The sequence below is a fragment of the Budorcas taxicolor genome, chromosome 1 (assembly GCF_023091745.1).
Source record: "Budorcas taxicolor isolate Tak-1 chromosome 1, Takin1.1, whole genome shotgun sequence".
Lineage (NCBI taxonomy): Eukaryota > Metazoa > Chordata > Mammalia > Artiodactyla > Bovidae > Budorcas > Budorcas taxicolor.
In genome coordinates this window covers 144,820,110-144,842,495 of record NC_068910.1, presented here as the reverse complement: position 1 = coordinate 144,842,495, position 22,386 = coordinate 144,820,110, and the positions used below count along the sequence as shown (strand labels likewise).

The 22,386-nt window shown below is 39.5% G+C and overlaps 1 non-coding gene across 1 annotated transcript; it reads right to left on the bottom strand.

The window, feature by feature from the left end:
• Positions 1–13,697: 13,697 nt before the first annotated feature.
• On the bottom strand, positions 13,698–13,772 carry TRNAK-UUU (transfer RNA lysine (anticodon UUU)). Its single transcript has one exon. It is a non-coding gene; the product is annotated as a tRNA-Lys (tRNA).
• Between the last annotated feature and the right edge of the window lie 8,614 nt (positions 13,773–22,386).

Here is a 22,386-nt window from a genome sequence, read left to right as displayed (position 1 = left end):
TGATTTTTAAGAGAAAACTATCACCGTCCACCCATTTCCACCTCCACTCTACTCAACAAAGGAAAAAAATACAGCATTATTCAGATTTGACTGGTAAGAACGTGTCATTTCTTGCATCAGACTCAAGAAAACCAATGCATTAAATAGCTAACAAAAAAGCAATAATTCTTATCGATGAAAGGAATGTGCAGTTATAAAGATTGGAAGTATCAAACAGCAATAAAATGAAAAGCTATTTAAAGGTAAAGGTCATGTGACTGGAGAAAGATATTGTCTTGAGTTATGGTACAGAAAAGTCAAGTTTTGAGCTAAAATGCTACCCATCCTCAAAAACAAACAAGCTTGTCAAACTAAAATAAAACCAAACAAAATTGTGAGAGTGGGCTTCACAGCAGAATATTAAGTGTTCTGATGGAGATTTGGTGACCATTAACTCACTAGGCATCCTGTTAACATTTTCTTGTCAAAGGAACTGCTATTCTCGTGGGCACAGTAGCTGCAGACTTCTAAGGTAAGTGAGCAGTGCTGGAAGCCAAGATTCAGGACAGTCTTACCTCATGAAATCATTCATGTTACTTATTGTATCAGTAGTTCTTTCATTGCTTAGTAATATTCCATTGCATGGATATAGCACAATTTGTTTATCCAGGCATTTGTTGATGGCCCTTTGAGACTTTTCCAGTAATATGAATAAATCTGTTATGAAATTGTATACATTTTTTTTTTTTGGTGGATGTATGTTGCTGTTTTTCTTGAGTAAATACCTAGAATTCATGGGCCAAATGGTAAAGGAAAATTTAACTTAAAAAAGAAAAAACTGTCAAACTCTTTTTCAAACTAGTTGTACTGTTTTATATTTCTACGGGCAGAAAGTGGAGAGTTCCAGGTACCAACACAGTCTTTTTAGTTTTAGCTATTTTGTCTTTTTAGTTTTAGCTATTTTAGTGTGTGTGAAGTGAGATTACATCTTGGTCTTGATTTACATTTTCCTGATAACTAATGAGTTTGAACTTTTAAAATGTGCATACTGGCTATTTGTAAAGACTCTTTAGTGAAGCACCAGTTCAAATCTGCTCATTAAAAAATAATAGGCTTTGGGACTTCTCTGTTGGTCCTGTGGCTAAGACTCCATGCTCCCAATGCAGGGGATGAAGGTTCGATGCCTGGTTGGGGAACTAGATCCCACATGCCTCAGCTAAGCGTTCACATGCCACAACTAAGACACAATGAGTGAGTGTGAGTGAGTGAGTGTGAGTGTGAAGTCGCTCCATTGTATCCAACTCGTTGTAACCCCACGGACAGTAGCCTACCAGGCTCCTCCGTTCATGGGATTTTCTAAGCAAGAATACTGGAGTGGGTTGCCATTTCCTTCTCCAGGAGATCTTCCGAAGCCAGGGACTGAACCTGGGTCTCCCGCATTGTAGGCAGACACTTTACCATCTGAGCCACCATGCAATGCAGCTAAATTAATTAATTAATTAAAAAAAGAATAGTCTTAGTTTTTTTTTAGAGCAGTTTTAGGTTCATAGCAAAAATAAGGAGGAAGATACAGAGGTTTCTTATATACCCTCTGCTTCCACACATGCATAGCCTCTTCCATTATCAACATCCCTCACCAGAGCAGTGCATTTGTTATGATCAATAAAAGTACAATGACACATCAGAATCAACCAACGTCTACAGTTTGCCAGAAAGTTTGCTTTTGGTGTTGTATATTCTACAGGTTTGGGCAAATGTACAATACACGTGTGCTTCATTCTAGCACCATACTGAATGTTTTCATTGCCTTAAAAATCCTCTGTGCTCCATCTGTTAATCCCCCACCCCCAGCCCCTTGGCAATCACTGGTCTTTTTACTGTCGCTGCTGTTTTACCCTTCCCAGAATGTTGTATAGTTGGAATCGTACAGTCGGTAGTCTTTTCAGCGTGGGTTCTTTCTCGTAATAATATGCAATTATTATTCCTCCATAAGTTTTCAGAACTTGATAGCTCATTTCTTTTGAACACTGAAGACTGTTCCATTATCTGGATGTAACACAGTCATTCACCTACTGAAGAATATCTTACTTGCTTCTAAGCTTTGGAAATTATGAATAAAGCCGCTATGCTATAAACATCTGTGGGTTTTCTCATTCTAAAATTGGATTGTTTATCTTATTATTGAGTTGTAAGAGTTCTTAATTATAAATACAAGTCATCTATCAGATATATGCATCATAAATATTTTCTCCTAACTGCGGGTTTACTGTTTTATTTTCCTAGTTGTGTCTTTTGAAGACACAACAGTAAAACTTTTGATGGAGTCCAGTTTATTATTTTTTCCCTTTATAGTTTATAGTTTCATAATGTGTTCTAAATCCTTTTAAGAATTTTCATCTATCTCAATGTGGGAAAACTTTTTCCTGTGTTTTTAAAAATAGTTTTATTGAGGTATAATTTATATACCATATAATTCACTGATGTATAGTAGAATTCAATGATATTTTAGTACATTTAGGGCTGGACAACCATCACCACAATCTAATTTTAGAATATTTTCATTTCTCCTAAAAGATACCTTGTAACCATCAGTAGTTATTCCCTATTCTCAATGTATCTCTCATACCTCTTAGTCTAGGCAAGCAATCTACTTTCTGTCTCTATAGATCGGCACATCCTGAGCATTTCATATAAATGTACTCATAACCTGTGGTCTTTTGTGACTGGCTTATTTCACTTAGCATAATGTTTTCAAGATTCATCAATACCATAGCATATATCAGTACTTTATTCTTTTTTATTGTGGAGTAATATTATATTGTATGGATATAAACCTATTTTATTCACCCATTCATCAATAGATGAATATTTGGGTTGCTCCCACTTTTTGGCTGTTATGAATAGTGCTGCTATATATGAAAGTTGATGTACAGGTTTTGCTGTGGGTATGTTTTCATTTCTCTTGGGTATATATCTAGAAGTAGAATTTCTGGATCGAATGGTATTGTATTTTCAGCACGTCTTAGGCAGGTTTTATTATATTTAGTCTTAAGTATTTCCCTTGGACTGCAAGGAGATCCAACCAGTCCATTCTGAAGGAGATCAGCCCTGGGATTTCTTTGGGAGGAATGATGCTGAAGCTGAAACTCCAGTACTTTGGCCACCTCATGCGAAGAGTTGACTCATTGGAAAAGACTCTGATGCTGGGAAGGATTGGGGGCAGGAGGAGAAGGGGACGATAGAGGATGAGATGGCTGGATGGCATCACAGACTTGATGAATGTGAGTCTGAGTGAACTCCAGGAGTTGGTGATGGACAGGGAGACCTGGCGTGCTGCAATTCATGGGGTCGCAAAGAGTCGGACACGACTGAGCGACTGAAATGAACTGAACTGAACTGATTTTGGATTTCCCAGATAGTACAGTGGTAAAGAATCTGCCTGACAATGCAGCAGACACAAGAGACTCAGGTTCGATTCCTGGGTCGGGAAGATCACCTGGAGGAGGAAATGACCATTCATTATGGTATTCTTGCCTGGAAAATTTCATGGCCAGAGAAGCCTGACGGGCTACAGTCCATGGGATCGCAAAGAGTCGGACATGACTGAGCATGTAGGCATGTATGCACATTTGGCATTGTTTCTATAAGTTTCAATATCCAGTTGTTTGTTGCTAGTATGTGAAAGTGTAATTGACTTTTATATATTGGTCTTGTTTTCTATGACTTTGTTAGAGTCACTTATTAGTTCTAATTGCCTTTATTGTGGACTATCAGGGATCTTCTATGTACAGGATTATGATTAATTATATTTTTTCCTTTCTAATATATGCCTTTTATTTATTTTTCCTTTTCTTCCTGTATTCAATTAGTACAATGTTGACTAGGAATGAGGAGGGTGAATATCCTCTTGTTCTTGATCTCAACTGGAAAGCATTCATTCTTTCACCACTGAGGATATTAGCTGCAGGTTTGTTTTTTTTTTTTTTCACATGCACCCTTTATCAGATTGAGGAAGTTTCCCTCTATTTATAATTTGCTGAGAGCTACTATCTTTAAAGCACGAATGAGTGTGATATTCTTACAGATTTTTTTAGGGGGCACGGGATCTTTTAAGATGCTTACATGCTTTTCCTTCCTGTCTCTGAAAATATGGTAAATTGTACTGACTAATTTCCAGATGTTTAAACAGCTTACTGCCCTCCCTCTCCCCCCACCCTGACCCGGGAATAAACCTCAGCTGATCATGTTATATGATTCTTTGTGTATTGCTAAATTTGTTTTTTTACTGAACCATACTTGGGTCCACTTGCTTGCATGCAGTAAAGTCTGCTGACACCAGGTTGTAGCGAATGTAGCACAGCGTTTATTGCAAGCCAGCTCAATTCAGTTCAGTCGCTCACTCATATCCAGCTCTTTGAGACCCCACAGACTACAGCACGCCAGGCCTCCTTGTCCATCACGAAGCCAAGCAAAGAGCAAACATAGTGGTCTGAGTTGCTCTAACAGAATGCCATAGACTAAGTGACTAAAACAATAGAAATGTGCCTTTCACAGTTCTGGAAGCAAGAAAGTCTGAGATCAGAGTGCGAGCATGCTTGTCAGGTCTCGGGAGGGTCCCCTTCCTGGTTTGCAGGCGGCTGTCTTCTTGCGGGAATCTCACATGATAGAGCGAGGGAGATCATCTCTCTTGGATCGCTTCTTAGAAGGGCACTAACCACATTCATGAGGATGCTACCCTTATGACCTGATTAATTGCCCAAAGGTCCCTTATCTAAATACCATCACATTGGGGATTTAGGCTTCAGCACATGAATTTTGAGAGGATAGAAACATGCAATCCATAGCAGAGTGTCACAGCAATCTATTAGGATAATGTTTATACCTAGAAATGAAACATGTTGGCAGATATGTCTATCAATGGGGCAAAATGCCTGCCTATTTTAGAGAATGGTGTCAGAGCTCAAATAACTTGGAAACCTCAACTCTGGACTGGTTGTCTCAGTATTAATTACAGCCAGAAAATGGAGATGAGAAGAGTGACTCACAGACTCAAACATGTGTTTGAATGATGTTATTAACCAAGTAAACTTAATAGAATCCAGGCTTATGAAAGTGTAACTGTTTTCTATAATTGGAGCTTATAGAAAACTTCCTTACTATTCCAGTGCTGCACACACACAGCTGCTGACTGGCTGAGGTCTGGTAAAGAGAGAGTCAGTCTTTAGCAAAGAGTTGAAGTAGCAGTTCTTTCTCAGATTCACACATTCCTTCTGACTTATTGGCAGCAAGATATTATCTGGTTCATAGTCTTGCTTACTTGGCAGACACGTTTGTTTTAGTAAATAGGAATACATTAAGTCTGAATCCTAAAGACAAAGACCTTACTGTTTTCCTTACTCATGACAAAATTACAGTCACATAAAAGGAAGTATGAATTCTGGTATTCAAATGAAGAATAAGTTCTATTGAGTGGCTTTCCCACCCTGGAAAACTTTCCCTCAGAGAATAATTTCATGATGGATGATTCAATGAGGAATGCTACAATGCTGTGAATGTCTGCATGCCAAACTGCTTTCAACGAGTGAGTGTTTTCTCTGGAAAATGAAAATTGTGACACAGGCCAGGCAATAGTATGCTCCCTGTCTTCTGTGATAAAGGGAAGGGCACTGACTGGGACTCAGGTGTAACAAAGATTTAAGATATTTTGAAGTAGGAACCTGATCGAGTATTAGATAAAAATATCCTTGATTTCCCAGATGCAGCAAATAAGCTTCCAGTGCATCCCATTTTTTTCCTGCTATAGTGCAGTGTCATAAAAAATGTACACCATTGAGAGAGATTTTTTTCTAAAATGTGTAGGGAGTTACAGCCCTCACAGTGAACATGAGAACTGAGATGTTAATCTGTTTCCTTCACTGGTCTTCAGTTATCTCTCTTTGCCGTGAGCTTTTCCTCTGGCCGAGTATCATCCACTCTCTGAAGATGGATATTTTTCCTTCAGTATACTCAGTGATGCAAGCCAACTATTTTGGATATACTCAAAATTCTTGAAAAAAAGGATTGTCAAGGCTAATTTTAGTGAATCTGGCTATTGCCTTAAACACTGTGACAGAGGCCACTGGAACTTACTGATGTCTGCTTGCTCCTCTGTATCGCTCAGCCTCCCTGTGGTTACCTTGGACCCATGAGCAGGTCTGGCCAATGGAATGCAAGCGATGAGTGCCATTTCCAGCCTGAAATAAGTGTCTCATGAGCCTTACCACCCACTGTGTTCTCCATTGTGAGAGTAGATGCCAAAGGCTAATGATGGATGGATGATGGTGGAGTCATGGGATGGAGGATTCTGTATCCCAGCACCACCTTTTGGAGAAGAGAGAGCTTCTGTAGAGAGCGCCCCACCTTTTTCAGACTATGACATGAGTAAGAAATAAAGCTTTACTAAGATTCATTTGTTATAAAATTTTAAGGGTGATTTAGATAACATCACCCACTCAATGGATATGAATCTGAGCAAACTCTGGGAGATAGTGAAGGGCAGGGAAGCCTGGCGTGCTGCAGTCCATGGGGTTGCAAAGAGTTGGACATGACTGAGCGACTAAACAACAACATTACTGCTGCTAGCATTTCTTTTTCCTTTAGATGCCAACTTCTCAACTCCACTGTCACACCTAGGTAAGCTCAATACTCCCTTCATGTTTCCTCAAGATGAAGCACAGCCAGCTCCTAAATATAGTCCTGGAAATAAACATGTAATTGTTGAAGACCAGATATCAAGGTTTTTTTTGTTCAAACTATCAGCTCCAACCTTCTCATAAATTTGATAAAAGGATTTATCCTGCTAAATAGTGATCTTTAAAATACCTTATGTATTATTTGGGGAATATACTAGTATAATACTGGCTGATTCTTGATTTCTATAATTAAGTTAAATGTGTCAATTTCATTGTGTTCTGATATTAGTGCTATGACCTTCATGTATCTCTTAGATACCAGGCTAGAGGGCATATAATAACTAGATCGCCTTGAAATGTAAAATAGTAATATTATTTCTGTTGATCCACTTATCCATTCAATAAAAATATGCTGACCATTGATTATTATGCAGGAACTGTGCTGTCCAATTTAGAAGTCACTAACCACACGTGGCCTGTTTTTAAAATTTAAGTTACTCTAAATAAATCAACTCAATTAAAACTTCAGTTCTTTAGTAACACCTACCACATTTCAAGTGTTTAATAGCTACATATAACTAGCAACTATCTTCTTGGACAACACAAGAGGAACATTAACATCATCCAGAAAGTTTCACTGGACAGCATTCATCTAGAAAAAAGACACAATACTCATCATTTTCCTTTAATGTAGTCACTGTTTCCATAAAAATTAATAAAATGGCATTAGGCTGCCAGAGAGGTCAGGAAATCTGTGTATTGGCAATAACATTTGAACTTAGTCTTAAAAATGAAAAGGAATTTGCTATATTCCAATAAAAGTGAACGGCAGATACAAAGCCAAAAAAGCATAAGTGGGCTGATAAAAACAAGGTGAGATGTTCAATGTGACTGGAGAGAAATACATATAAGAGTAAAGAGCAGAAGTGAGCTGGGCATGGCAAGAGCAGGCAAAGCAGGGATGGGTACAGTAAAGGGTTTGGACTTCACCTTTTGATGATGGGAAGCTAACAAAAATCTTTTAAGTAGGAGAATCATAGCATCAGACTGGCATGGTATGAAGGTCACTTGCTGGTATTATTGATGTTGAAAGACCAGATTGGAGGTTATGGGTCCCAGCAGGGAAAGATGAAAACAACAGTAACTGAACTGAAGAGGAAAGAGTCAATTTTAGAGATATTTCTATATTAAAATTATATCTCTAGAGTATATGTAATTTAGACTAACGTTTTTTGCTCAATCAGCTGGAGTGTTGGAAGGAGCCAAGTGAAAGGAGAAGTAAAAATGTGCATTAGTTTTGGGTGGAGGTCTCAATCCCTATTCACAGAGAATAAACAAGCATAGGTTTTGGTTTACTTATCTATCCTATCACACCCAGGCTGTTCTCTTGAGAAAGAGGCAGGTGCATCAGTTTACTTAGGGAAATTCTCTGTGTCCTCCCTGACATTTGAACATCTGAAGTTACAAAAAGGCCACTTTGTCCTAGGAAGTCTTTCATTAAAGGGACTCTTTGAATGTTACCTCTGTGCTGAGAATTATTTCCTTTAAAATGCATTTATTTTGTCATCTAAGATTTTCATACTGTACTGTGAGTTATTTTAACACAGGGCATATCTGCATATGTTGAGACATGACGCTATGAGTAGTGGTGGATGAGGTATTTGGAATTTACGTAGGCAATGACCTTATAAAAACTTCTTCTAAGGCTGCTGGCTGTGGTTGGTGAAGAGCTTTTGGGAATAGATGTGATGAGATTTCTGATTCACTTTTCAGTCTACCTAAGTAAAATTTCAAGGTAATTATGGTTTCTCAGATAAGAGCAGGAAGAGTTTACAGTGTAATCAGCTGACCAGATTAAGTTTAGCACTGAGCCTCGTTTCCTCCCTACCAGGTAAACTTCCTTTCTCACTTTCCTAATGCTTCAGCAATACATGAACTGTGAACTTCCTGATGTTCAAGCCGGTTTTAGAAAAGGCAGAGGAACCAGAGATCAAATTGCCAACATCCTCTGGATTATAGAAAAAGCAAGAGAGCTCCAGAAAAACATCTATTTCTGCTTCATTGACTATCCCAAAGCCTTTGACTGTGTGGATCACAATAAACTGTGGAAAATTCTGAGAGAGATGGGAATACCAGACCACCTGACCTGCCTTTTGAGAAATCTGTATGCAGGTCAGGAAGCAACAGTTAGAACTGGACATGGAACACAGACTGGTTCCAAATAGGAAAAGGAGTACGTCAAGGTTGTATATTGTCACCCTGCTTATTTAACTTCTATGCAGAGTACATCATGAGAAACGCTGGACTGGAAGAAGCACAAGCTGGAATCAAGATTGCCAGGAGAAATATCAATGAGCTCAGATATGCAGATGACACCACCCTTATGGCAGAAAGTGAAGAGGAGCTAAAAACCCTCTTGATGAAAGTGAAAGTAGAGAGTGAAAAAGTTGGCTTAAAGCTCAACATTCAGAAAATGAAGATCATGGCACCTGGTCCCATCACTTTGTGGGAAATAGATGGGGAAACAGTGGAAACAGTGTCAGACTTTATTTTTTGGGGCTCCAAAATCACTGCAGATGGTGACTGCAGCCATGAAATTAAAAGACGCTTACTCCTTGGAAGAAAAGTTATGACCAACCTAGATAGCATATTCAAAAGCAAAGACATTACTTTGCCAACAAAGGTCTGTCTAGTCAAGGCTATGGTTTTTCCAGTGGTCATGTATGGATGTGAGAGTTGGACTGTGAAGAAGGCTGAGCGCCAAAGAATTGATGCTTTTGAACTGTGGTGTTGGAGAAGACTCTTGAGAGTCCCTTGGACTGCAAGGAGATCCAACCAGTCCATTCTGAAGGAGACCAGCCCTGGGATTTCTTTGGAAGGAATGATGCTAAAGCTGAAACTCCAGTACTTTGGCCACCTCATGCGAAGAGTTGACTCATTGGAAAAGACTCTGATGCTGGCAGGGATTGGGGGCAGGAGGAGAAGGGGACGACCGAGGATGAGATGGCTGGATGGCATCACGGACTCGATGGACGTGAATCTGAGTGAACTCCGGGAGTTGGTGATGGACAGGGAGGCCTGGCGTGCTGCGATTCATGGGGTTGCAAAGAGTCGGACACGACTGAGCGACTGAACTGAACTGAACTGAATGATTTCTTGTTTCTGAGCAAAATCTCCCTGAGATCAAACATGAAATCAAGTAGGAGGAATTAGCCCTTCCATGGTGAGAGATTCTGAAGTCCTAAAATATGTCTGGCTGATGGGAAGTTCAAGAATTGGAAGAAGGTAGAATGCCCAGGGCCCTCCACCTGCTACCCAGTCCCTCATCACATGTCTGTCTCCAGTGATAAGAGACGTAGAGTGATAAAAAGTTCTCCAGGAAAGTTTTTGTACACAACCTTGTGGAAAAACAGCATGTAAGTCTCTCTTCTTAAACGGAGGAAGATTAAGGTCGGAAATAAACATTTCTCATTTCAGAATGTCAGGCACTTCCTAGGTAGTACAGTGATCATCTCTAAGAATGAAGGTTAAAAATATTCCAAAGTAAATGCATTTCTGTTGCCTCCTTTATGCTGTCATAATTTTTCCTGTGCCACTAGCAGTTTGTTAGGGGAAGAACTTTCTCTTAAGTGAATATAAATTTGATAGCTTCTTTTTCTGATATGCAGAATAAACATTTATTTGTTGTTCTGAATGCTTTTGTCACACATTTCATATTATTATGTCATAAACTCGTGTCTAGTAGGAAAACTGATAATGGATTCAAACTATTTGTTGATGTAAAATATTAAATGTAAGTTTACTAATCCTTTCTTAAAGCTGCACTGTTTTAAAATCTGTAAAAGATCAATCTGTCATGAGGTTAAGGTAAAAACTACTTGCTTACCCTCTTATAGCAGTAGAAATAAAAGTGATTTTGGCAGTTTCCCTGAATATTAAACACAATGGAAAATCTTTGCTGTTTTAAAAGTGGGTTTGATAGTCTCCCTCCCCTCCGAAATCATCCTTTCCTCTATTAATATTAAACACACAGTGACTGAACCTGTTATGCCTGCTGAGACAGGTTGTGCTACACGGGAAATGCCCAAAGCCCAGTTTGAGAAAGCCAACATAAATGCTGTGCTGCAATAAATTTCAGTGGGCATCTTCTGGAAACCCTTACCCTTGCCTTTCTTCCCACCCAGTGTCTGCTCTCTGAGTCACTATACCCTTGTTAGGAAATCTTGGAGATGTTTCACTGCAAATGAAAAAGACTACTGGTAGCAGTTCAGTGGTGATGATTCTATTGGGTTGGCCAAAAAATCTATTTGGGTTTTTCCTGTAACATCTTATGGAAAAATCCAAATGAATTTTTTGACCACCTCAATAGGTAAATTTACCTCACTCGTTAATTAATCAAGCCATTCAAAAGAATATGTTGAGTTTCTCCTCAGGGCCTGACCTTGGGTTGCTTGATGGAGATCAAAAGATGAGATTGGAAATAAGCCATGATGGATGGACAGAAAAACTCACTATTACACGGAGGTCAGTTATTCCCAAATTGATCTATAAAGTTAATGGTATTCCAATCAAATCCCAATACATTTTTCTGAAACTGGACAGGCTGATTCTCACATTTACAGGGAAGAGCAAAGGGCTGAGAAAAGCCAAGATTCTTTGAAAGAAAAATGTGGTTGGAGAATTTGTACTTCCAGACAATGAGACTTACTATAAAGCCATTGTGATTAATCACAATTAATTCCCAGATGGCTAAGCAGTAAAGAACCCACTGGCCAATGCAGGAGATACAAGAGATGTGGGTTTGATCCTTGGGTAGCCAAGTTACCCTGGAGAAGGAACAGCAACCCACTCCAGTATTCGTGCTTGGAAAATCCCATGGACGGAGGAGCCTGGGGGGCTACAGTCCATGGGATAAGTCACAAAGAGTCAGGCACGACTTAGCGACTAAACACACATATACACACATAGTGATTAAACTACATAAGACAATGTAGTTTAGTTCAGGAACAGACAAAGAAATACATACAATTGGATATGAGTCCATGAATGTAGGAAAATTTTATTCACAGTGAAGACTACTTCACAGACCAATAGGACCATAATAGATAACTCAATAAATGATGCTAGAAAATTGTTTATACAGATTTTAAAATACGTGAAATTGAATCCCTTCTTTCCACCAAATACATGAGTTAATTCCAAGAAAGCTGAAGACTTAAATATGAAAGAGAAAACTGAAAAAAATTTTAGGAGAAAATGCAAGAAGAAGAATAATTTAATAAACAAGACTCAAAAGGCATAAACAATAAAGGAAAAGATATTTATATCTTATTATAGTGATCTTAAGAACTTTTGTTAATCACATAATACATCCAAAGAAAGTGAAAGGAACAAATAACAAGTTGGATGAAGTTTTTGGCACCACAGACCTCTCATGATAGCAAATTAGTATTCGGAAAATATAGAGAACTAAAAAAATAGTTATACAAAAATTTAGCATAGTTCTATAAAAAATGTGCAGGATTAAAAGGGATTTCCCTGGCACTCTAGTGGTTAAGACTCTGTGCTTTCAACAGCAGGTACTCAGGTTTGATCCTTGTTCAGGGAACTAAGATCCCAAATGCATGGCCAAAAAATAAAAATAAATTGAGACAAAGTATGAAAAAATACACAATTGGTCAATAACATATGAAGAGGCAGTTATATGCAGGTCAGGAAGCAACAGTTAGAACTGGACATGGAACAACAGACTGGTTCCAAATAGAAAAAGGAGTACATCAAGGCTGTATATTGTCACCCTGCTTATTTAACTTCTATGCAGAGTACATCATGAGAAACGCTGGACTGGAAGAAGCACAAGCTGGAATCAAGATTGCCAGGAGAAATATCAATGAGCTCAGATATGCAGATGACACCACCCTTATGGCAGAAAGTGAAGAGGAGCTAAAAACCCTCTTGATGAAAGTGAAAGAGGAGAGTGAAAAAGTTGGCTTAAAGCTCAACATTCAGAAAATGAAGATCATGGCACCTGGTCCCATCACTTCATGGGAAATAGATGGGGACACAGTAGAAACAGTGTCAGACTTTATTTTTTTGGGGCTCCAAAATCACTGCAGATGGTGACTGCAGCCATGAAATTAAAAGACGCTTACTCCTTGGAAGAAAAGTTATGATCAACCTAGATAGCATGTTGAAAAGCAGAGACATTACTTTGTCGACTAAGGTCCGTCTAGTCAAGGCTATGGTTTTTCCAGTGGTCATGTATGAATGTGAGAGTTGGACTGTGAAGAAGGCTGAGCGCCGAAGAATTGATGCTTTTGAACTGTGGTGTTGGAGAAGACTCTTGAGAGTCCCTTGGACTGCAAGGAGATCCAACCAGTCCATTCTGAAGGAGACCAGCCCTGGGATTTCTTTGGAAGGAATGATGCTAAAGCTGAAACTCCAGTACTTTGGCCACCTCATGCGAAGAGTTGACTCATTGGAAAAGACTCTGATGCTGGCAGGGATTGGGGGCAGGAGGAGAAGGGGATGACAGAGGATGAGATGGCTGGATGGCATCACGGACTCAATGGACGTGAGTCCGAGTGAACTCCAGGAGTTGGTGATGGACAGGGAGGCCTGGCGTGCTGCGATTCATGGGGTCGCAAAGAGTCGGACACGACTGGGTGACTGAACTGAACCGAACTGAATAATCTGGGAAACTAAAACCACAATGAGATGACATTAAAAAAAAAAAAGTATGATAACATCAAATGATATGAAATCTCCATGTTGAAAACTACAAAACATGTTGATAAATTAAAAAGGAGCCTGCAAAGTCCATATACTTGTTCTCAGCCCTGTCAGTCACCCATTCAGCATGTTGGCAAAGTACCATCTGATCTGTATGTGTAAGGAGTCATCATGAAAGTGAAAGTGTGTCAGAAAGATACTTCCAAATGGTTAGAGGCATGTGATTTTTAGTACTGTGTGTTACAGAAATGTCAGGAACGGTATAGTTTATTTTTTTATGTTTAAAAATTTTATTATGTTTATTTATTTATTTTTGGCAACTGGACAGGGACTCAAACCCTAGATCCCCAGATTAAAAGTCTGATGCTCTACCAGCTGAGCTACCCAGGCAGGTATGGTATATTTTAACTATGTGCAAGATAATGTCAGTGTCCACAGAGGGTCTTTTCTCTTTTTTTGAATAGTGCTGCTAGTGTTGAAAGAAGAAAAATGGTTGTTTTGCAGTTTAGATTCCAAGATAGGAAAAACTGATTTTTCAATCATAACTGACATGAGAGAAGCAACCTAGGAAGTCTTAGATCATACTTCCAAGGGTTTTTTAACATTTATTTTTAATTGAAGGATAATGGCTTTACAATATTGTGTTGGTTTCTGCTATACTTCTGAGTTTTTAATTTTAACTTACATGATTTTTTTTTATACTTTAAAATTTTTGTGAACTGGTAAAAATTGTTAATGCATATTAGCTTGGGTATTTTTGTAAATAGTTTGTGATTTACTTCTTGATCTGTATGCAAATATTTAGAGTCCTTTTCTTCAAAGCTTATTTGAAGCCAAGTTGTGGATTTGGGTTTTTTTTGTTTTGGTTGGGGGTGGGGAGGAGAGAAAGGATTTTGTACTCTGATAATTCAGATGGTGATATCTTATAGTTTAAAGCAAATGTCCCACTGAAAGCAATTCAAATATCAACAAAATTATTAAAACAGGAAAATAAAATCTGAGTTCATGGGATGATATAGCTTATTTATGGACAGGAAGGTTTAATATTATTAAGATGGAAATTCCCTCCAAATTTATCTTTAGATCTAATTCAATCCCGGTCGAAATTCCACCAGGCCTTTTTGTAGAATTTGACAAGCTGTTGCTAAAATTTGTTTGGAAATGTAAAAGACCTTGAATAGGCAAAGCAATTTTGGCAAAAAAGAACAAAGTTGCAGACTTACATTACCTGATTTCAGCACATTATTTGGCTCTAGAAATCAAAACAGTGTGGTATTGGTAGGAGGAGAGTCACATAGATCAATAGATCAGAGTAGAAAATTCAGAATTAGGTCCCCATGTTAGTACCCTAACAACTCAAGATTGAGAAAACAAACAGCCCTATTTTTTTTAAGGGAGAAATAGCAACAGATAGAAACAAAGGTATATGAATGTTCAATAAAATCATGAAAATATACTCAACATAACTAATAATTAGGGAAATATAAATGAAATCATGAAGAATACCACTTTGTAAGCATCAGAATGGCTAAAATCAAAAAGTTTTATAATATCAAGTACTGTTGAGAATGTAGAGTAATTGGAGCACCTGACTTTGTGGTTAGAGATGTACAATGGCACAACCACTATGAAAAGTAGTTTAGTAATTTCTTAAAAAATTAAACATGCATTTGCCACAAAACCCAGAGAAATGAAGACATGTCTACAAAAGAGCTGTATACGAGTATTCATAGCTATTTTATTCATAATTCATGACTGCCACAAACTGAAAATTACCCAAGCTTCATCTATAGGTAAATGCACAAGCAAACTGCTGTATAAATTCACGCAATGACTCAGTCCAGAGCAGTTCAGTCGCTCAGTCGTGTCCGACTCTCTGCGACCCCATGAATCACAGCATGCCAGGCCTCCCTGTCCATCACCAACTCCTGGAGTTCACTCAGACTCACGGCCATCGAGTCCGTGATGCCATCTAGCCATCTCATCCTCGGTCGTCCCCTTCTCCTCCTGCCCCCAATGTTCCTCCCAGCATCAGAGTCTTTTCCAATGAGTCAACTCTTCGCATGAGGTGGCCAAAGTACTGGAGTTTCAGCTTCAGCATCATTCCTTCCAAAGAACACCCAGGGCTGATCTCCTTCAGAATGGACTGGTTGGATCTCCTTGCAGTCCAAGGGACTCTCAAGAGTCTTCTCCAACACCACAGTTCAAAACCATCAATTCTTCGGCGCTCAGCTTTCTTCACAGTCCAACTCTCACATCCATACATGACCACTGGAAAAACCATAGCCTTGACTAGACAGACCTTTGTTGGCAAAGTAATGTCTTTGCTTTTCAATATGCTATGTAGGTTTGTCATAACTTTTCTTCCAAAGAATAAGTGTCTCAGTAATTAAAAGGAACAAATTGCTGATACTTGCAATAACATAGTTCAATCTAAAATTACGTTGAGTGAAAAATAGGCTAGATTCATGCTATACGATTTTATTTACATTAAGGTATAGATCTATTTTATGATGATAGAAAAAAGATTAGTGATTGCTACAAAAGGTGATGGTGAGGGGTGACTGACTGCAAAGGGACATGAACAAAATTTATATTTTGATGCAAGGTAGTTACATAGGAGTATACATTTTTCAAAACTCATTCCATCATACACTTAAAATGCGTGAATTTTTCATATGTAAATTTTACCTTGATAAAAACTGGGTTACGAACACAATGAGGCATGTAACACTGTGTGTGTTCTAAATGCCACTTAACTGTACAATTAAATATGGTTAAAGTAATCAGCTTTATGCTATGCATATTTTACCACAATGAAAACATGAAAGGAGGTACCTTTTAAAAAATTAGAAATGTTAAACACACAGTAAAAATGGAAGGGCTTCCCAGGTGGTGGTAGTGGTAAAAAATCTGCCTGCCAATGCAGGAAATGCAAGAGAAGTGGGTTCAATCCATAGGTTGGGAAGATTGCTAGGAGTAGGGAATGACAAATCACTCCAGTAGTTTTACCTGGAAAATTCCATGAGCAAAAGAGCCCGAGAGCCTGGCAGGCTACAGTCTATGGGGCTGCAGTGAGTTGGAGCACAAAGATGGAAAGAATAGTACAGTTACTCCCTCTATGTCCTCCATGCATTAAATAGATATAACCACTCTTCAAGCAAACGGCAAAATTTTGTGTTTATATAAGCACACTAGAATAAACTATTAAATTAGAAATTACACTTATGATGATTAAATTTATTAATACTTATTATACTTAACAATAATTCATTAATATTGGTATTTATCCAATGTTTAAAATTTCTCAATCATTTCCAAATTTCTCTTTTACATTCTTTTATTCCAACTAGGATTTAATCAAGATGTATGTCGTATTATATCCTTTAAATCTCATTTAATAAAAAATAGTTCTCTTCCTCCCCCTACCCCCATGACACTGACTTGCTAAGGCAACAAGCCAGTGTGGAGAGTCTCATATTCTGAATTTGTCTATTTCCTCATAGCATCATTTTCCAGTTACTCAGTCCCTGAATAACTGTAATTCAGCACAGCACTGCCATGCTGGAGAGGCCAGGTGTAGGCACTCTGGTAGACAGTGCCAGCTGAGTCCAGCTTTCCAGCCATCTCAGCCAAGAGGCCAGACACATGAGAAATCATCCTGCAAGTGAATTCTCCAGCCCAGCTTGTCACAGCCCTCAGCCATTTGAGTCATTCTTAGACATTCAAGTCATCTCAGCTGAGGCCCCAGACGTCACAGAGCAGAGCAGAGCTTTCTGGCTGTGCCTCCTTTTGAACTCATAGCCCACAGAATCTGAGAATAAAAAAAATGTTTTATATCCCTAAGTTTGGGGGTGATAGGTTATGCAGCATTAGCTAACTGGAACAACAATCAGGTTTATCAGGGACATGATACAACCTGCCAAAAAAATGACAGCCTCTGTTCCAGGGCGAGACTACATGCAATGTTAGTGGAGACTAGGTCCAATGAGAGAGGTGGGTAGTGAAACTAAATAGAAGAGTCTGAAGGAACAGGTAAATCAAGCCCTAGCAGAGTTAACCTTTTGTTCCTTGCAAGTCAGAACTGACTTTTAGTCTTGTTGAGGTGATTGACACTTTGAGAAGGGTTGTATATAAAATCTTGAGAATAAGAATGCTTGACAATCAGAATTCTGTAACCTAAGCTCTCCTTCCTGAAGCTTTTATTTCTGAGAATACTCTATGCTTTTTATTAAAGAAGATCAGTCCTGGGTGTTCATTGGAAGGACTGATGTTGAAGCTGAAACCCCAATACTTTGGCCACCTGATGCGGAGATCTGACTCATTTGAAAAGACCCTGATACTGGGAAAGATTGAGGGCAGGAGGAGAAGGGAACGACAGAGGATGAGATGGTTGGATGGCATCACCAACTCGATGGACATGGGTTTGGGTGGACTCTGGGAGTTGGTGATGGACAGGGAGGCCTGGCGTGCCGCGGTTCATGGGGTCGCAAAGTCAGACACGACTGAGCAGCTGAATCGAACTGATAGTTGAGAGTTCCCTGGTGGCAATAAAAAACAAATTTATAAATGGAAAAAAATATAAAGTGTGGGAGCATCAATATACGCAGAAGGCAAAGGCATCCCACTCCAGTACTCTTGTCTGGAAAATCCCATGGACGGAGGAGCCTGGTAGGCTGCAGTTCATGGGGTTACTAACAGTCAGATATGACTGAGCATCTTCACATTCATTTTTCACTTTCATGCATTGGAGAAGGAAATGGTAACCCACTCCAGCACTCTTACCTGGAGAATCCCAGGGATGGGGGAGCCTCGTGGGCTGCTGTCTATGGGATCGCACAGAGTTGGATGTGACTGAAGCGACTTAGTAGCAACAGCAGCATCAATATAAACATCCCCCATCAGGCTATCTCTCCCACAGGACTGCGCCAGTGCCTACAGACCCCCACCAGATCTTTATCTCTACCAGTTGGGCCTTGGCATTGCCAGGTTCTTCTGTGAAACTGTTCACATCTCTACTCACACTTGCACTGTAGTGAATGTGAATTCTAGCCCCATCACACTGGGGAATAGGGGGAGAGACTGGAAATAGACTGACAATTCAAATACCACCAGGGTGATCTGGGCACAGAGGGCTGCAGCAATGTCGAGGGAAACTGAAACCTTGCAGATGTAACCAGAGACAGGATTCAGGGCAACATTTCATCTTTGTAAGCAGGTTTAGACCTACCTTCGCTTGCCTCCTCTGACCTCTTCAATACCTACCTCCTCAGACCTTCAACTGAACTTACTGCCATAATCACTGAAGATATCCTTGGGACACTCCTCTCACTGTCATCCTGGGCTGTTTATTGAGGTAACAGATTGTTGAACTCTTGGGCTTCCCTGGTAGTTCAGTTGGTTAAGTATCTGCCTGCAATGCAGGAGACCCTGTTCAGTTCCTGGGTCAGGAATATCTGCTGGAGAAGAGATAGGCTACCCACTCCAATATTCTTGGGCTTCCCTTGTGGCTCAGCTGGTAAAGAATCCACCTGCAATATGGGAGACCTGGGTTTGATCCTTGGGTTGGGTAGATCCTCTGGAGAAGGGAAAGGCTACCCACTCCAGTATTCTGGCCTAGAGAATTCCATGGACTGTATGGGGTCGCAAAGAGTTGGACACAACCGAGCAACTTCCACTTCATTTCACTTCACCAATTTACAGCTTGGATTCCAATCAAACCATACAAAGTTTGTCCTCAAGTCACATGCTCATTCATTCCTTTAGCTGAGTCCATTCATCATTACAGCCTTAAGTGCAGTAGGGACTTCAGAAATCTTCTGGTCCAAACTTTTTATTGTACAAATGAGGAAACTGAGGCTCAGATTAGAAAAGTGATTAATAGTGATTTACAATAGAATCTACAGGACTAGATCTTGGTATCCAGAAAAATGCCAATCAATTACTGATGACATTGAATGAACTTGACACTTGTAGTGACTAGATAACACATTCAATGTTGCCTTCTTCAATGACAAGAACCTGCAGTACAACATAGCAACCTCAATATATATTTGCAGTGGAGTAGACAAAAGGGGCTATACCTTGATGGACATATGTATACAAGGTTATTCATTGTAGCAATGTTTGCACAATAACCTAAATGCCCCTAATAGAGAATTAGTCCATGATTTCTAGCAGCTCCAACAGAACTGAATACCATGTAGGCAATAACCAGGATGCATGCGTGCATGCTGTCACTTCAGTCATGTCTGACTCTTTGCGACCCTATGGACTGTAGCCCACCAGGCTCCTCTGTCCATGAGATTCTCCAAGCAAGAATACTGGAGTGGGTTGCCATGCCCTCCTCCAGGGGATCTTCCCAACCCAGGGACTGAACCCGCGTCTCATGTCTCCTGCTTTGGCAGGCAGGTTCTTTACCACTAGCACCACCTGGGAAGCCCCAATAACCAGAATAATATGGTTCTATTTACATTGTCATGAAAAATTTCTGTATTTTTAGTTAAAAAATTATTTAAGTTACATGAAATGTATGGATATTACATATATTACATAGGGCATATGCATAGTTTCTCTCTCTGTATATACACATATATATGTAAAATCAGCATTATATATGTGTGTTTATGGAGACTTCTGTAAAGATTTCCAGCAAAATATTAGCAGTGGTTGCTTCTGAGGATTAGTATTAATATTTTGTTCTTTTAAATTTTTTTCCTGGTGTTCTGCATGCCTTGAATTTTCTCCATAATTTCCTACTATAGTCTGATAAATTAGTAAAGGTATTTAGAAGCCATTTTTGTTTATTTTATCAATCTTTATGAGAGCAACTTGCTCAGAGAGAGGAAAATCAGAAGAGGAATTGGGAGCGGGTCATACCTGTGGGTGCCAGAGAGAAGTCTTAGCTTATAAACCAGAAGTGATTATCCCAGATATGATTATCCCCATTTACAGGCCTGAACAAGGAAGCTGAGACTTGCCAACCACATTTTTTTCCTACTTTCCTCAAGATGTCCTGCATGCATGCATGGTTCAGTTCAGTTCAGTTCACTTCAGTCACTCAGTTGTGTCCGACTCTTTGTGACCCCATGAATCGCAGCACGCCAGGCCTCCCTGTCCATCACCAACTCCCGGAGTTCACTCAGACTCACGTCCATCGAGTCCGTGATGCCATCCAGCCATCTCATCCTCGGTCGTCCCCTTCTCCTCCTGCCCCCAATGTTCCTCCCAGCATCAGAGTCTTTTCCAATGAGTCAACTCTGCATGAGGTGGCCAAAGTACTGGAGTTTCAGCTTCAGCATCATTCCCTCCAAAGAAATCCCAGGGCTGATCTCCTTCAGAATGGACTGGTTGGATCTCCTTGCAGTCCGAGGGACTTTCAAGAGTCTTCTCCAACACCACAGTTCAAAAGCATCAATTCTTCGGCACTCAGCTTTCTTCACAGTCCAGCTCTCACATCCAGCATGCATGGTTAGCCGTGTCCAATTCTTTGGGACCCCATGGACTGTAGCCCACCAGGCTCCTCTGTCCATGGAATTTCCCAGGCAAGAATACTGGAACGAGTTGCCATTTTCTTCTCCAGGGGATCTTCCTGAACCAGGGACTGAACCCATGTTTCCTGCATTGGCAGGCAGATTTTTTTACCAGTTGAGCCACCAGAGAAGCCCTAAGATGTCCTACAGACTACTTGATGTTCAAATTTGCAGTTTTAAATTTTGCGCCTTTTTGCCTGTCTAGAATGGTTTACTTATCTGGCTAAATTCTGTAAGTACTTCAAATATCACTTCTTTGAAAAAATCCTGGGCTCCTCCAAATAGATATGAAACTGCAAATGTGTTTATATGTCAGCTAACCTAGCTAGGTTGTGGATGCCAATGACAACCATGATGAGCATCCTCTGTGATCCTAACCATGGAGGAGTCAGAAAAGGTCCCCTGTGGTATAAAGAATAGAAACTGCTTTGGATGGTGGGAAGACAGGATATGAAATGCTGCAGGGTAGCAAACATATGGGTTTAGATTAATGGTAATGCTGCTCAGACCACTGTGCAGGGTAGAAGAAAAATGCTCAGGGTAGGAGAAGAAATATTAATCCTGAAGTTAAATAAAATATTTAAATATGGGAAAGTCACCCAACATTGTTTATAATAAATGCAAGATACTATTGATTACCCATCACATTGGCAACAAATAGCTCTATTACATAACATATTGGTGATACTATGGAGAAAGAGGAACTTTTGCTGATTGGTGTGTATGCTGGTACTTTGAAAAGACAGTTCAGCAATAGCTGTCAACATTTTAAATTCATTTATTTTCAGCTGAACAGTTCTGCTTTTAAGAATCTATTCTTACATCCATGCACATGTATGAAATGACATGTATACAAAGTTACTCATTGTAACCTTTATAATAAAAAAGTTTTGAAACAATTTGAACATACATTACTTAAAGAAGGGTTAAATCAATTATTAAACATCCATGCAGTGTAGACTGCTGTGTAGTCTTTAAAAAGAATCCAGCAGCTCCATGTGTAATGGCCTGGAATGACCTCTAAGATGCAATTTTAAAAGAGAAAAGCAAAGTTCATAGGAGTACATATGGAGATGTATATATACATCATATACACAGAATGTTGGTTGGGTTTTTTTGAAGCCTGTCTTGGTGGGTTGTAGATGGCCATCTTCTCCCCATGTCTTCACCTAGTCTTTCCTCTGTGTCCATGTCCTCATCTCCTTTTCTTAAAATGATGCCAGCCATATTGTATTAGAGCCCATCCTAATGACTTCATTTACCTTAATTACCTCTTAAAGATGCTATCTTCGAATGCAACCCCTTCTGTGAATAGAACTTCAACATGTGAATTTGGGGGTAGGGAATGACACAGGCCAGTTCACATCTATAAGGTACAAATGTACTCTTGTATATGCTTCTAGGAGGCTACACAAGCAATGGTGACTCTGTCTGCTTCTATGGGGAAAACTGTTGGACCAGGAAACAGGTAA